Below are 14,365 nucleotides of genomic sequence, written 5' to 3'. Positions count from 1 at the left end.
AGCCACATTTGGCATATGTTTACATGTTTTTGTGTGTTTATGCATTTACATCTTTTTTTTTACTTTTTCTTTGTTTACTTTTGCATTTGTCCCCTTTCAATGTATTTTATACTCTATGAAGAGAGGAACTTTGTCTTTTCTTGACCTTAAAAATTGAGCTTAAAAACTTGTCTATATTTGTTATTCCCTTTGCCCACTACAGATTGATTAAAAAAAAATAAAAAGGTGGGGCGGAAATGCTCCATATTCCTCAACTAGCAAAAGTCAAGCAAGGAAAAGGACACTCACCTTATCACAAGAGACTTTGTTATCACCTTTAATCACTTGATCACACCCTTATTTTTATCTTATTAGGTAAATGTTAGGGTAGTGTTCTAAGGAAGACATTGTAGTAATTATTACAGGCACAAGTCATTTGAAGCAAGTATAAAATTAAAAGACAGAATTACATTAGAAATCCGTAAGAATTCTAATTTCACACACACACACACACACACATACAATGTATAATCAGTCATGGGAGCTTGTTTAACATAAATTCTACTAAAACTTAGCTAGTATGTTCTCTTCAAGATGGATAATGTGTTAGCAATATAATAGAGGGATTTTGTGCCACGTAAACCAAGAACTCAGAATGCAAACCATTGGACCCACAGAATAGGTTTGTTTTATCTGAACTTGGAAGTAAAGGACCTATGAAAACAAACCAATTTGCTTCCAATCCAAATTATCAACTAGAGAGATTCTTCAACAGAATACCAGAAACAGATGTGAATGCCTTTTCTCCATGACTGCAAGCCAGTGAACGATTTCTTGCCATTTTATCGCTTTATGATAAAACCTCAAGTTCCCATCCACACCACAAGAGAGGAAAACCCCAGAAGAAATATGATACCATTTGGCTCATTTTTTTTTTTTCGTCTTCCCTGTAGACACTGGATGTGTTACCAGGTCTCTCAACTATGAATTTCACACTGACAGTATTTTTAGGATATTGCTTTGTTAGGACATATTTTCTTCAGTGTGCAAAAAGTTTACTTTCTGAGTTTTGAAGAGTTGACACACGAAGTATCTTTTCTGCTTTTAAAAGGGAAGGGGCTCATGCAGTAATGATTTTATGTACAAAAATGACTGAATTTCCGTTTGAGAATGATTTATTGTTCTGGAGTCCGTATTTTCCACAGGAAGCTAATGTGCTAGCTTTGAACCTTTGAAAGAATGAGTTCAAATTTGGCCCATAGTAAGCAACAAGTAACAATGTTTGGCCTAGTCTCAAAATATTCTCTGGGTTTCTACATCATTATACCCCACGCACAACTCAACACCGTTAACACAACTGGAAACATCTGCTGGACAAAGATCCCAGATTTGAGAAGAGAGGATAGCCAAATGCTCTCAATACCTCACTATTAGAAAACTAAAACTTACCGCTGATGTTCAAAAGAAAGTTGGAAAACTATTTGAGATTCACATAGTTTATGCGAAAATGGTCAAAGGGTTCTAGAATTCTTTACAAAAATCTAGATTTCCTTTTTTTTGCTTTTTTTAACGTACTCTTCACTTACAACTATTTGCCCACTTGGATGGGCCCCTCTCTGAAACTAGATTTGTGGAGTTATATCTCTTTGAGAAGCATATAGGTTGTAGGTTTCAAATTGGTGCAAAATGTCCCCAGGTCATTATGAACTTAAAAGCGCCCACAGATGTTCTGGAATGTGGAACAGAGTTGTGTTTAAAAACACCAGAGGCTGGAATGGTCACTGTTTAAAACTGTATGGAATCATTTTCAGCAACTTTCTTGTCTTGTTTTTAGCAACCCATTTCCCATTCCATTCCCCATCCTTGAAAAAAAATAAGATCTTTGAGTCACAGGTAGAGGACATTTAAATTAAATATTAAACTTAAAGTCATTTTCTGAGAGTAATTTTTTAAGTCTGGTGTTTGCCTTAGGTATGAAGTTCATCATCTTGCAGCCCCCTATGAAGCACCTTAACTCTCAGGTAAGCTGCTCACAATTATATCCATGTAACAGACTGATATTTTCATTTCATACTGTTTTAAAACCCTACAACAGATATATATTCTAGTTTATGTGATCAAGAACAATTAAAGGAAAAATTAGTCATCTTTCTTAAGAAATTGTTCTTAAGAGACAAAAAGTTATATGTGAATGCATAAGAACAAGTGTGCGTGGATGTGTGTTTAGGACCAAAGATGAAGTAGAAAAGAGGAGAGTTATTGCCCGAGAGTTTCACCCAAAGGAACATAGAAAAATCTATCTTTAATAAGACATAAAAGTGATGGGCTCTTGTTTTTGAGGGAGAAATTATGAGCAGAGGAGCAGAAAGATCATCAGGGAAAAAGATGGAAAGATGACCCCGTACAATACTCGCATGTCAAGTTCCTCCTTATTAGGTTGGCTGTAGAGTCCAACAGCCACACTTTCTTTTCCATAGGCATAGTTCAGTTGGGAATCTGATTGGCAGCACAGAGCAATGTCATGCTGTATCAACACCTGCCCCCTGATTTGGACAAAGTATGGGGAAACCGAGACACAGAATAATTGCAGAAATTTAGTCCATCAAAGGAACTCACACCAAATTCCCACCACTCCACAGCAAGCCCTTAGATGAGACTGAGACGGGCCCAAAATTGACTGATGTCAAGGCCTGAGATGCAAAAAGAAGGGGCAAAGAAGGTTGGTGATTCCAGACTAAAACTGAATAATGGACACATGGCTCCTGGAGTCTTGGCAAAACTCTCATACTAAAATTCAAGGAATTTTAGAGCTAAGGGAATGGAAATTACCTAGTCTTATCTTCCGACTTTTTACTCAAGGATACAAACTGGAGAAGGCTAGAGCCAGCTCGAGAAGCTGGTCCCACCTCCCAGTCTAGTTCTTCCGCCTGCCCTCCCCTGACCCCCACCACGCTTGTGTGAGTTAGTGGACACTGAATGGGTCCAGCCAGTGGCAGTCCTGGCAAAGCCTCTGGCTGGTCCAGTGCAAGATTGTCCCTCCATGGCTCTGTGCCTTCAAGTTTCAAGTTAATGGAGCGCCCACAACCCTAAATGTCTCATCTGCTTATTTCACTTTCTTTTTTTTTTTTTTTAGGATTTTATTTTTTCCTTTTTCTCCCCAAAGCCCCCCGGTACATAGTTGTGTATTCCTCGTTGTGGGTTCTTCTAGTTGTGGCATGTGGGACGCCGCCTCAGCGTGGTCTGGTCTGATGAGCAGTGCCATGTCCGCGCCCAGGATTCGAACTAACGAAACACTGGGCCGCCTGCAGCGGAGCGCGCGAACTTAACCACTCGGCCACGGGGCCAGCCCCTATTTCACTTTCTTTTGTGTGGTACTAGAAAGCACTTGTTTTCCATAGCTTTACAAAGCTGACAAAAACTATAGTTTAAGGAAGAAAAACGTATAGTGAATGCTAAGTAAAGGAAAAGCTATTTCATAAAAAAGTTTTCTCAAAAATTAATTTTCCGATTACGAGTTTGCTAAATAATCTTTAAATACTGGGCCTGAGTCAGCTTCAGTAGTTTTCAGCTCCTTGTAAAGTAATGACCACATGTAACATTATTTCCCTGAATATTCTATGAAAATTCCTATCTATTCCACCTGCATGATCAGGTATACCAAAAAAATGCAAGGAAAGTTTAAAAAGATTATCTTTCTCCTTAATTAGGTAAGTCACAGAAAGATAAGTGTAGAAGAGCCCCAAAACTCATCCCTACTCTGTAATCAAGTTTTCACTGGAATGAGGCAAAGTAAGGAAATGCAATGAATTTTTGCAAAAAGCTAAATTTTCAAACATCTTATTCCCAGGCAGATAATGTCATTTCATTTAGGAAATGTGGAAGGTAGTAGATAGTAGGCTTGTTTAACGTTATACTTGGCAAAAATAAAATATTAACATTTCCATTTAACAGTAATTTAACTTCTCTGACTCTCAATTTCCTTATTCATAAGTGCAACATAATAATAATTTTGCTCTCAACCTCCTAGAGGTGTTGTGAGGATCAATTAAAACAATTAATATGAGTAAAGTAAAAAATTTAAGTATTTAAGGTATAGTTATCAACTACTATTGTGGCAACCAATTGACTGTGTACCGTAAGCAAGGGGAAACAATGGAAACATTCTAGTTGAGAAGATGAACAGAAATTTATTTTACAGAGTAGAATAGATTTAACTTCATTGGTGGGATCAATGCTGTCAGAGTTTTTAATGCAGGGGGCATCTTTTAGTTAAAGGTCATCTGGCAAAGCTTCTTGGAATCTATATGATCTGGGAACGCTTTGGATTTGTCTCCAGGGATGGGGGTAGGGGGTGTTTCCACTGAGCAGAAATCCAAGTGTAAAGACAGAGAGATAACTAAGCAAACTTACAGGGAAGGATGGTGAATGACTGGCCTAGCTGAAGGGGGCAGTTCAATATTGGGAAAAGTGGGAGATAAATTTTGGTTCATTGGGTGAAGCCAATTGATGATAGACAATGGAAACCAAAGTTGGATATTGTACTTGCCCCCCAAAAATAGGGAGTCATTGACAATTCTTATGTTGGAGGGGAAAGGAGCAGCATGTGGAAAATAATGCTTGTGCACGTAATTATCATATAAGACATGGGATCTCCTAAAACATGGCTATAAACGAAGAACCTGTGAAGATCTCATGGGGTCTTACCTTTAGGAGATGGTCTGAGAAATGTACACAGCAAAAGTGTAAGAGGGCAGATCTAAGAATTAACTGACCCAAGAATACAAATGGACAAGAGAATTTCAAAAAGAGTTTAGACTATAGTTTAAACTGTATGAGAACTTTTTCTTTCTTTGGTGAGGAAGATTCGCCCTGAGCTAACATCTGCTGCCAATCTTCCTCTTTTTGTTTGAGAAAGACTGTCGCTGAGCTAACCTCTGTGGCAATCTTCCTCTGTATTATATGTGGGATGCTGCCACAGCATGGCTTGATGAGTGGTGTGTGGGTCGTGTCCGCAATCCAAACCCACAAACCCGACGCCACCAAAGCAGAGCATGTGAACTTAACCACTACACCACCAGGCTGGCGGCAAATTGTATAAGAATTTTTTAAAAGACCTCTAGAACTTCCACAGCTTTTTCGAGATACTAATTCCATGCCCAGTCCTCATACACAAGCCAAACTAACAAACTCTTGATATTCAACTTCTTTGGTGTATTTTGCAATAAATATATTCTCCAAAATACCATTTATTTATTCAAATGAACGAATATACAAGTATTGCCAATATCTTTCTTACTAGAAGAGTATTTGGAAAAGATACATAAATGAAATACTAAATTATAATTGTCCTGAGTCTTTTCATCTCATTTACTCTTTCTTTTTTTCAAGTACTGAGAAATAGCAAGTAGACCAGCAAAAGCACTATGTTGGGAGGCAGAATACCTGAGTTCCTGTCTTAGTTCTGTCAGTAATTAGCTGAGAGGGAAAATCATTTAATCTTTTCCTGTTGGTTTCCTCCTTTTTAAAATTAAGAAGTTAAGCAAGTTAATCTCTAAGACTTTCTTTTAAAATTATGGGGTCAAACAAGTTAACTTCTAAGATTTTTTCCAGCTTTAATATTCCCTGATTGTAATTTCTCAGTCCTGTGACGTTACAGTGAGTTTTTGACTACATGGTCTAGGCAATCACTAACAAAAGGACTGTTACTTTGGGGAAAAAAAATGAAGCTGTCTAAAAAATTTGGGTAACACGGCCTGTTTTATCACTTTTGTTTAAAGTTTTTACAGATTGGTTTCAACATCATTCAGGAGACGAAACCCATGAAATTGACTATTCTAAATAAAATAACATACTAAATCTCATTTGAATCTATGGAGAAAAATACTAAAGAAAAAAATAATATTTAAAATAAAATAAAGTATAACTTGTAAATCCTAATCTCTGTGAAACCTGTTGAGTCTATGTTGCCACAAATTCTGTTTAGAGAATATTTTTCCATTAAGGATATATACATAAAAGCATGTGTGTGTACACATATCCATACACACAGATGTGCAGAAACTGAACACATACCCAATATGTGAGAATTTGTGTATGTGAGAGAGAGAAAGTGTGGTATGCATGTATTACAGGAAAGAAAGTCGAATAGAGTACCCTTCATCCTTGGAGATGTGAAACCTACCAAATTACTGACTAAAGAGAGAATTACTCACTAATACGTTTCATTCTACTCAGTAAAATAAAGTCAGTTGTTTGCATATTGAGGGTATTATAGTTTTGGGGTCAAATATCTAATTGATGATTTGTCTTATATTTAAAGAGAACTTCATATATTTCCCAAATTTAGACTCTTAAGAATATGTCTAATGTTTATTGGCCCTTGGGAAATTGTTCTAGGGGTACGATCTAATCAAAGACTCAAAGATTATAGGTGATAACAAACTGAATTAAAAGGTGTTCTTCTGTTGTTCTTTGGTTAGTAGTTGTAGTTGTTATTCACAGAAAGAAAGATGACACTAAAATGTTTAACCTAGAGCCATAGTTTGTAGAAATTAAAAGGTAAATATCTACACAAATTTATCACATTACTTTCATGACATGGGATGCAGTTCGGGCTGTGCAATTAAATTGATGTGGATGATTTGCATTGGATTCCTAGGAAATAGCTGCATGCATCTGTGCAAAAGATAGAGAAAGAGATTTGTTAGCCAGAGCTTCCCACCCTTCCTATGGCACACTTGGGTAGCCCAGGTTAGAGGCATTCTGGGATATCCATCGCCTCAGTCGTCCTTGCAAGTTGGGTCTGAAGCATTCAGTTGGTCACCTCCAGCCTCAAACAATTCCATCCACCTACCCCAATGTGTTGTGTTATCATTTATCATGTTCTATGTGTTCCATCTGCAGAGAGTTGGGAAGTACTGGTTTACTCTATACTTGAGAAATACAAAGGATGATCTAGAAGCCCACATGCAGAAGATAAGCAAAAAATACCATTCAAATAAACATTTGTTCTATCTCCTTCCTAACACCTGAATGTTCTGAATATGCACTGACATCACGTAAATGTGCATTTGGTTTAGCTCCTAGGTATCCACATAGTAAACAGTGGGACCAGCTGCTTTCATCACTCCCCAGTACGGAAACAGTAAACCCATCTCCCAAATGCTTTTTGCAAATCCTCACAAAGACATCAAGTTAAGCAAGGTCTTACAGAATCTACCATAAAGTATCTTATGAGATAGAAATTACTGAGGAGATGCATGCTGAAATCCTGCGCTTGTGTGCACACTTGCTCCAGGAAGGCTATGATCCAGAATCCATCTATGCTCACTTGTTGTGAAGACTGCGTGCCTCAGCAGCTAATAATTGGAACTCTGATAGGGACTTGGAGGAGGAGTTACGAGGCAGAAGCTCTGCGTTGTTTTCTAGTTACAAACTAGCATCCTGAGAATGTAGAATACTTGTTAATAATGATTATATTACAAGAGCACATTTTCCATTTCTAAATCAGAAAGATTTATGAAGCTGTGTGGTCATGCCTTGTAGCTGATGTTTCCAATGAAGAATAATCTAATTTCCCAGTGCAAATCACACTGATGTGACCTAGAGACATTTCTGCTTTGTCACAACAGCATTTAATTGGAACTGAAATTAGCCAGAATTACACCATGTTCCTGGCTGACAGTATGATCCAAAAATGTCACCATAGCAACATGTGTATGCTATCAACAAGTCCCCTTTTATATTTTTTAAGGTCTCATTCTATCAATAATTTTCAAATGCATAAAAAAATTGTTTTGGAACACCAACCCATTACTATAAGGTATTTGTAACTCAATTTAAATGGCATATAGGGTTTAAAAAAAAAATATTTCCCTTTACTTAAGGAAACATTTACTTGCTCATTAAGCCAGATCAACTTTGCAGATGTAGTGAGAGCTTCCAGGGATGTTTTATATGACCAAGTGCTGAAATTCATTTTCTTTTTACTGTTTCTTTCATCACCTTCTAAGAAATTATATGTTCATTCCAAGGAGTTAGGTCTCAACTGACCCTGGAAAGGTAATTTTTAAGTTTGCTTCTTTAAGCTAAGAGAAATCATAGAGGAAACACTGCAAGTTCATATTCTCAAAGAGGCTTTAGTTCTCACTTCAGCTATTGAAAGAGAAATCTCTTTTGATTATATATAAATGAAACGGTTCTAATTGGCCCTTCATAGGTTTAAAGCAGTTCATTTCCTCCCTTCATCAGCTAGGTTTGTTCAATGTTTCTAGAAGTAACAATTTGTACAAGGACCAATTTGAAAAATGATAATTAAATTTATTACAATGCTCCAGGTTGATGTGTGGGTGGTTAAAAGAGAAAGAAGGGAAGAAGAAAGCAGACAGAAGATCGAGGGAGGAGAGAAGAGATAATATTTCAATGCCATTGACTTGTGCACAATGAACATTGTATAAATAATAATTGACTTTTAAAGGAAAAAAACCCTCTAAGTGATTTTCCTGAAAAAAGAGTAAGAGCTATATAATGCTAAACACCAGTGTTTGTGGGTGAAAGACAAATAATGATGATAGAGGATGGGTAATAATTTCAAAAAGCTGTAACTTGGTAAATGTTTGAAATGCTTTCATCTGAAGTACTGGCCTATCGTGTGAAGATCATGTGTGAACACTTCAGTTTTTCTGTGCATAATAAGTTTCAGCTTGATACTGTTAAGAATGAAAAAAGTATTGTTTTGTATAAAAAGACTGCATTTGATTAATCATGCTCAGGGTACAGCATATGAACAACGAACTTTCCAAAGATGTTAATTTCATCTTTATGTTTTGTCACTGTCAGTAGATTAATGATGTAGAAAGCAAAGCATTACAAATAAAGTCATTTGTTTTTCAGTTTGACTTGAACTCCTTAACTACATTGCAACTCCGTGTTGGCATTTTCACTTATAACAACATACTTCGTGAGCTCTATGGCCTCGTTTGAAATAACTTTTTGTTTGTTTCTCTCTGTTTGTGTTTGTTATCTTTCTGGTTGCCTGTATCTCTTTCCATTAAGTTTATAGCTGTGAGGACAGTGACCCATATTTTATTTCCTTTAGTAAAATTCTTCTTTATTCTTTGATAAACAGTCATTCATAACTTGTGGGAAATTTTGACAGAGAGAGACAAGATCATTTTTTGTTGAAACTGTGACAACAGAAAGACTGTAGTGTTACATCCATTTACTCAACAACTGTTTGATTAACAGCTATGCTGTGCTAGGTATTGTGCACAGCAATGGATAGACACGTGTGAGCAAAATAGACTCGGTTCCTCCCCACTGAGACAGATATCAGATATACATAGCAACCTTTATAATGATAAATACCAGTAAGTGTCATAAACAGGGATGATGCTAGAGAATAAGAGGATGAGACATAATTGGGGAGCTAGAAAAGGTCTCCCTAAAAGTTAATCTGATAGTTGAAGATTAGTCACAAAAAGAGAGCGGGTGTGATGGCGGCTGGCGCAGAGTAGCAGGGAGGGGGAGCTGCGGCCGTGCATCATAGAGAATCAGGGGAGAGCAGTGAGAGATGGAGTCGAAGAGACAGGCAAGGGGCAGAACTAAAATGGCCCTGTAGACTTTATTAAGAGGTTTGAATTTTATTCTAAGAGTGATGTGGCATGATTGGAGAATCGCGAGGGTGACATCGTGTGATATATTTTTAAAAATTCACTCTGGCTACTCTGAAGAATAGATTAGAAGGGAACATGAGTAGAGATAAGAAAACCTAATTAGAAGACTGTAGTCTGAGTGAGACATTATGGCGACCTTGATTGGAGACATGACAGTGAAGATAGAAGTAAACAGATTCGAGATTTACTTTGGAGGTAAATCAACAGTACTTGATGAGATAATAAAACCTTGGAAGAAGAAAGATCAAAGATTGATCTCATTTCCTGTGGGGGTTGGGAGCCTGCATTATGCCCATTATGGCCCCCAATTTTCCTACCTCCTGAAAGTCACACCTTTGTAATTCCCTTCCACTTCGTAATAGGATTGGTCTGTGCGGTCAACAGAAAGCAGCCGAAGTGACGGCATGTGACTTCCGAAGCAAGATCATAAAAGACATTGTAGCTTCTGCCTTGCTCCCTCCTTCTTGGATCACTTGCTCTGGGCTAAGCAACTCTATAAAGAAGTCCATGTGGCAGGAAACTGAGGCTGCCTGCGAAGAGACATCAAGGAACCAAGGCTTCTTGCTAAAATGCTTGTGAGGCGGACAGCTTGGAAGTGAATCTTCCAGGCCTAGTTGAGCCTCCAAACGACTGTAGCCCCAGCTAACATCTCGACTGTAGCTTCTTGAGACGCCCCAAGCCAGAACCTCCCAGCTAAGCTGCTTCTGAACTCCTCACCCAGAGAAACTGTGAGATAACAAATTGTTCTTTTAAACAACTAAGCTTTGTGGTAATTCGTTACACAGCAATAGATAAGGAATGCATTTGTTTAAGCAATTGGAGGTAATATTTACTAAGCTGCTAAAGACCAGGGAAGGAATAGATTTGTAGAGAAAGATCAAGAGTCAGTTTTACACATCTAGAGTTGTGTATTTCTGGAAATATTCTAGAGTTGGTGCCATGTAAAGAACAGAGTAAGTGAATATGGAATTCAGAAATGTGATCTGAGCTAATGATATGTTTGGTGATAATAAGCTAGAAGATGATAATTTCAACCATAAGAATAGGCGTGATCACCTAGGAAGAGTATGACATGTTAAGAGAGGAGAAGATCTAGGAACCCCAATATCTAGATGTCTGTATATTTGTACCTCTTTTGCACCACTTTAGTCGTTTGACTTCCCTCTTATTCCAGCCACTGTCATGGTAACTAGTTCCATTCACTCTTCTACAGTCTTTGAACAGGTGCAAACTGACAAGGCCTCTTACCAGCCCACCCTGGAGCTTCTCTGCTGTGCTGCCTGGGACACTCACAGGAACCACTCAGTACTTACTCAAGTGTAACCTGGAAGTTAAGAAAAGTTGCCGCCCGTAGGATCACCAATAGGAGATGAAGAGATGATGGGTAAATGTTTCTCCTTTTCAGCCCCAGCCAGATAGTTCTGAGATGTACTTTATAAAGTTTCTCAAAAGCTCCTGCAGGATCTAGGACTAATTTCCCAAAGTGATGGCAACCGCAATGTCTTTTTTGCCTTGATTTTCCGTTTTCTATCGTACTCTCTTAGCTCACAACCTTGCTTCCTGGGATCACTGCCCAAAGAAACCATCCACCTGCAAGCTTTTACCTCCTTTCTGAGAAACCCGGGCCAGGATAGTTTGGTAGAAAAGGATCCACTGAGCCAACTTAGTAGATGTCAAAGAAGAAACCAAATTGGTAGAGGAAAACCAGAAAATTAGTGTCACAAATGCCAAGAGAAAATGAGGGGTCAAAAGTGTTGAACGGTATTTAGAGGACTAGTTAAACAAAGGAAGTTGCACCACACTTTGCTTTTCATCAAATTTTCACATCATCTCACCTTCACAGCAGTCTCACGAGGTAGGCCAGACAGATGATATTCTTCTCAAGGTCCAGGTAAGATTAACGCATCCAGAAAAGTTGCATGATGTGTCCAAGCTCTTGTGTTAAGGGGCCACATGTTCTGACTCTAGTTCATTTACTTCACAAACCATTGCTTACGTTATGGTTGTTGGAAATCAACTTCACTGAGTATGAGTAACCTCCATCATTTGTAAGAATTTAATTGCAGACACATGTTGGCAATATATAAATAGTTTAAATTCTAGAAGTTCTCTGATAAGTTTCACATCATAGAAAATTGGAGATTTTTTAATTCTGATGAAATAATCATAAGATGTTATAAACTGCAACTATTTTACAGCTACTACAAAGTCATCTAATAAAAACTGGAGGAAAGCAAAGGAAATACTTCCACATTCTTACTGAAGACTGAGGCCGTGTCCACCTGAGATTTATTTCAACACTCCACTATTTGAGAAAATCTCTAGTAAATCAGCGGGATAACTTGAAAATTTAGATTATAATTATTCACATAATTGTTGGGATTTGAGGGGGCCCAGTAAATGACACCGCTTTCCCTGCCTGAGTTCTGAACATTTGCCTGAATTCTGAATATTTGAAAGAGGAAGCAGTCAGCTGGAGATGAAAATGCCAACTTTATGCAATAGCTAGATTAGAGGACAAGGCTTCCAATGCAGCCAATGGGTTTTTCACCATTCAAAGCCCCCATCACCCTGAATCCAGGCCTTGCGAAACTAGAGATCTACAATACCTAGTCTTGCTGCACTGGACTGTTCAGCTAGAGAAGAAAAGTAAAGAAATCCCCAGGATATACAGGCTTTTTATTACCCTTGCCTTCTGATTAGGAAATGTTGACTAATAGATGTCACACACCAATTAGAGGGAAGAATGGACAAGGAAGAGAAGTAGGTAAGGGGTAGGGCAAGGAGACAGGTGTGCTACTCTACTGAATGGCATTTCTCTCCAGACTAACCTAATGACAAAAATCCTAGGCTGGTCTTCTCACCTAGGGCTTATTCTGCAATGAGAGGGTTGAGTTAGAAGGAAACACGTGGCGGCATACAGTTAAGGTGGCGTGAAGAATATTACGTAGCCTAAAAAGGAAGTATAGTTTGGTGGCACACAATTGCGCACACGGAAACACACACACGGTCCGGGAAACTCCCGGGGTATACATATTTCATCTCCTACCAGGTGGCTAACCAGCAAGCTGAGTGTCCTGGGATTTGCCTCCGTCACGTCAATGAACATTGCCCCAACATGATATTAATACTTTTCAATACCACAAAACACACCAGCTTAAAAGAAGCATGTTTGTAAAACTCTTCTTTCAGGTAACCTGTTCTGATATTCTGAAACAGACACTGATTTAATCCCTGCTAAACCTTTGTTTATCAGAACGAGAACTTCTTTTTAAACAAAACTTTTTTAAAAAGATTTTTAAAAGAAGTTGTCTTTTACCTGATTCTAGAAAATGCATAGTGTTCCTTGCAACAAATGCAATATAAAATTACCGTAAAAGGGGGCTGGGGCAGATGTGAATACCTAGGACATATCAGAACAAAGAATTGTAATAAAGAAAACCACGGGAAAAAAATCCACGCTTCCCTCTTCATAATCAGCAGTAAAACCTGCAATGATTGAAGACAGTCTTGCTTTACCTGTGCAATGAAACACAAACCAAGCAAAATATTTCTTCCTCTAGAATTTATAGTGATGTCCCTTCAATTTCATGAGCAAAATTTCTACTCCAAAGAATACATTCTAGTGATTATCATTTTTGAGGTTAACAACATATTCAAGCTCCCAAAAGTACTAATAACAAAATTTAGAATAGACTTGATAGTTTTATCTTTCCTTTCCCTGTCTACATTCCAAAGCAACCTATGTCAACTGGCTAGATTATTTCAGCAAAAGGACTAGAAGAAAACACACATTTGGATGCCTAAATACAACTGAGGAGAAGTGTCAGGGTAAATCTCCAAACCAGGAAAAATTGTGATTATTGTTGAGAATCTGTTCCTGGAAATTTTTCCTGCCTTTTGAATTTCAGCGCTCAGAAATATAACCCATGGAACTCAAGTCTGCTATAGCGAAAGAAAGAGTGTCACCAGTCTGTGTCTATTAACCACATTGTGTTTAAACAAAAACCTTGCCATACTCGTAAACCCGCAAAGAGTTGCTTTTTGCTGATGGGGTTGAAGTGCTGTGCTCCCACTGCCCCTTTGGGTTCCTCTGATAGCTCTTCCCTAGTGCTTGCCTGAGAGAGAAAAGCCATGCCCATTGAAGTTTTCCAATTGCTAGCTAGTTCAATTAATAATGAGGGGTCAAAGGTGATGAGAGAGAATGTTTTACTTAAACCATAATGAAGGATATTTCGTGTATAAACTGGGCAATTCTTTCTGAGCGCTTGATTTGACACTCGTGCGCACTCATTTCGGTGCAGGTCCTGCATAGAGCGTTTAGTTACTGAGGGCCGACTGGAGAGCTAGCTCACTCTTTCCGGTTGGCGTGCCCTGGGATTATGACATGATGCAGGTACCGGTGCTCTGCATTGAGTGGGCTCACAATTCCTGCCTTCCAAAGACTGACTTATTCTGCATTTTCTCAGCATGCATGTACAGAATTTCAATCTGAGCTCTAGTAATAGGATATTATTTTATACCTTGCTTTGGTTTCAAATCAGTCGAAAACTCTATTCATTTCCACCAGGTACCCTCCATTGGGCTCAGTTCTGAAGAAGATCTGAAAGCCCTTTCAAACATAGACCCTGACTTTAAACAATCTACAATCCAGTTTGGGAGAAAAGACATACATAAACGAAGCAGAGAACTACAGAATCGTATAGTTCTGC

Source organism: Equus quagga, chromosome 3 (genome assembly GCF_021613505.1).
Source record: "Equus quagga isolate Etosha38 chromosome 3, UCLA_HA_Equagga_1.0, whole genome shotgun sequence".
Lineage (NCBI taxonomy): Eukaryota > Metazoa > Chordata > Mammalia > Perissodactyla > Equidae > Equus > Equus quagga.
Note: the sequence above shows the minus strand (reverse complement) of the source record.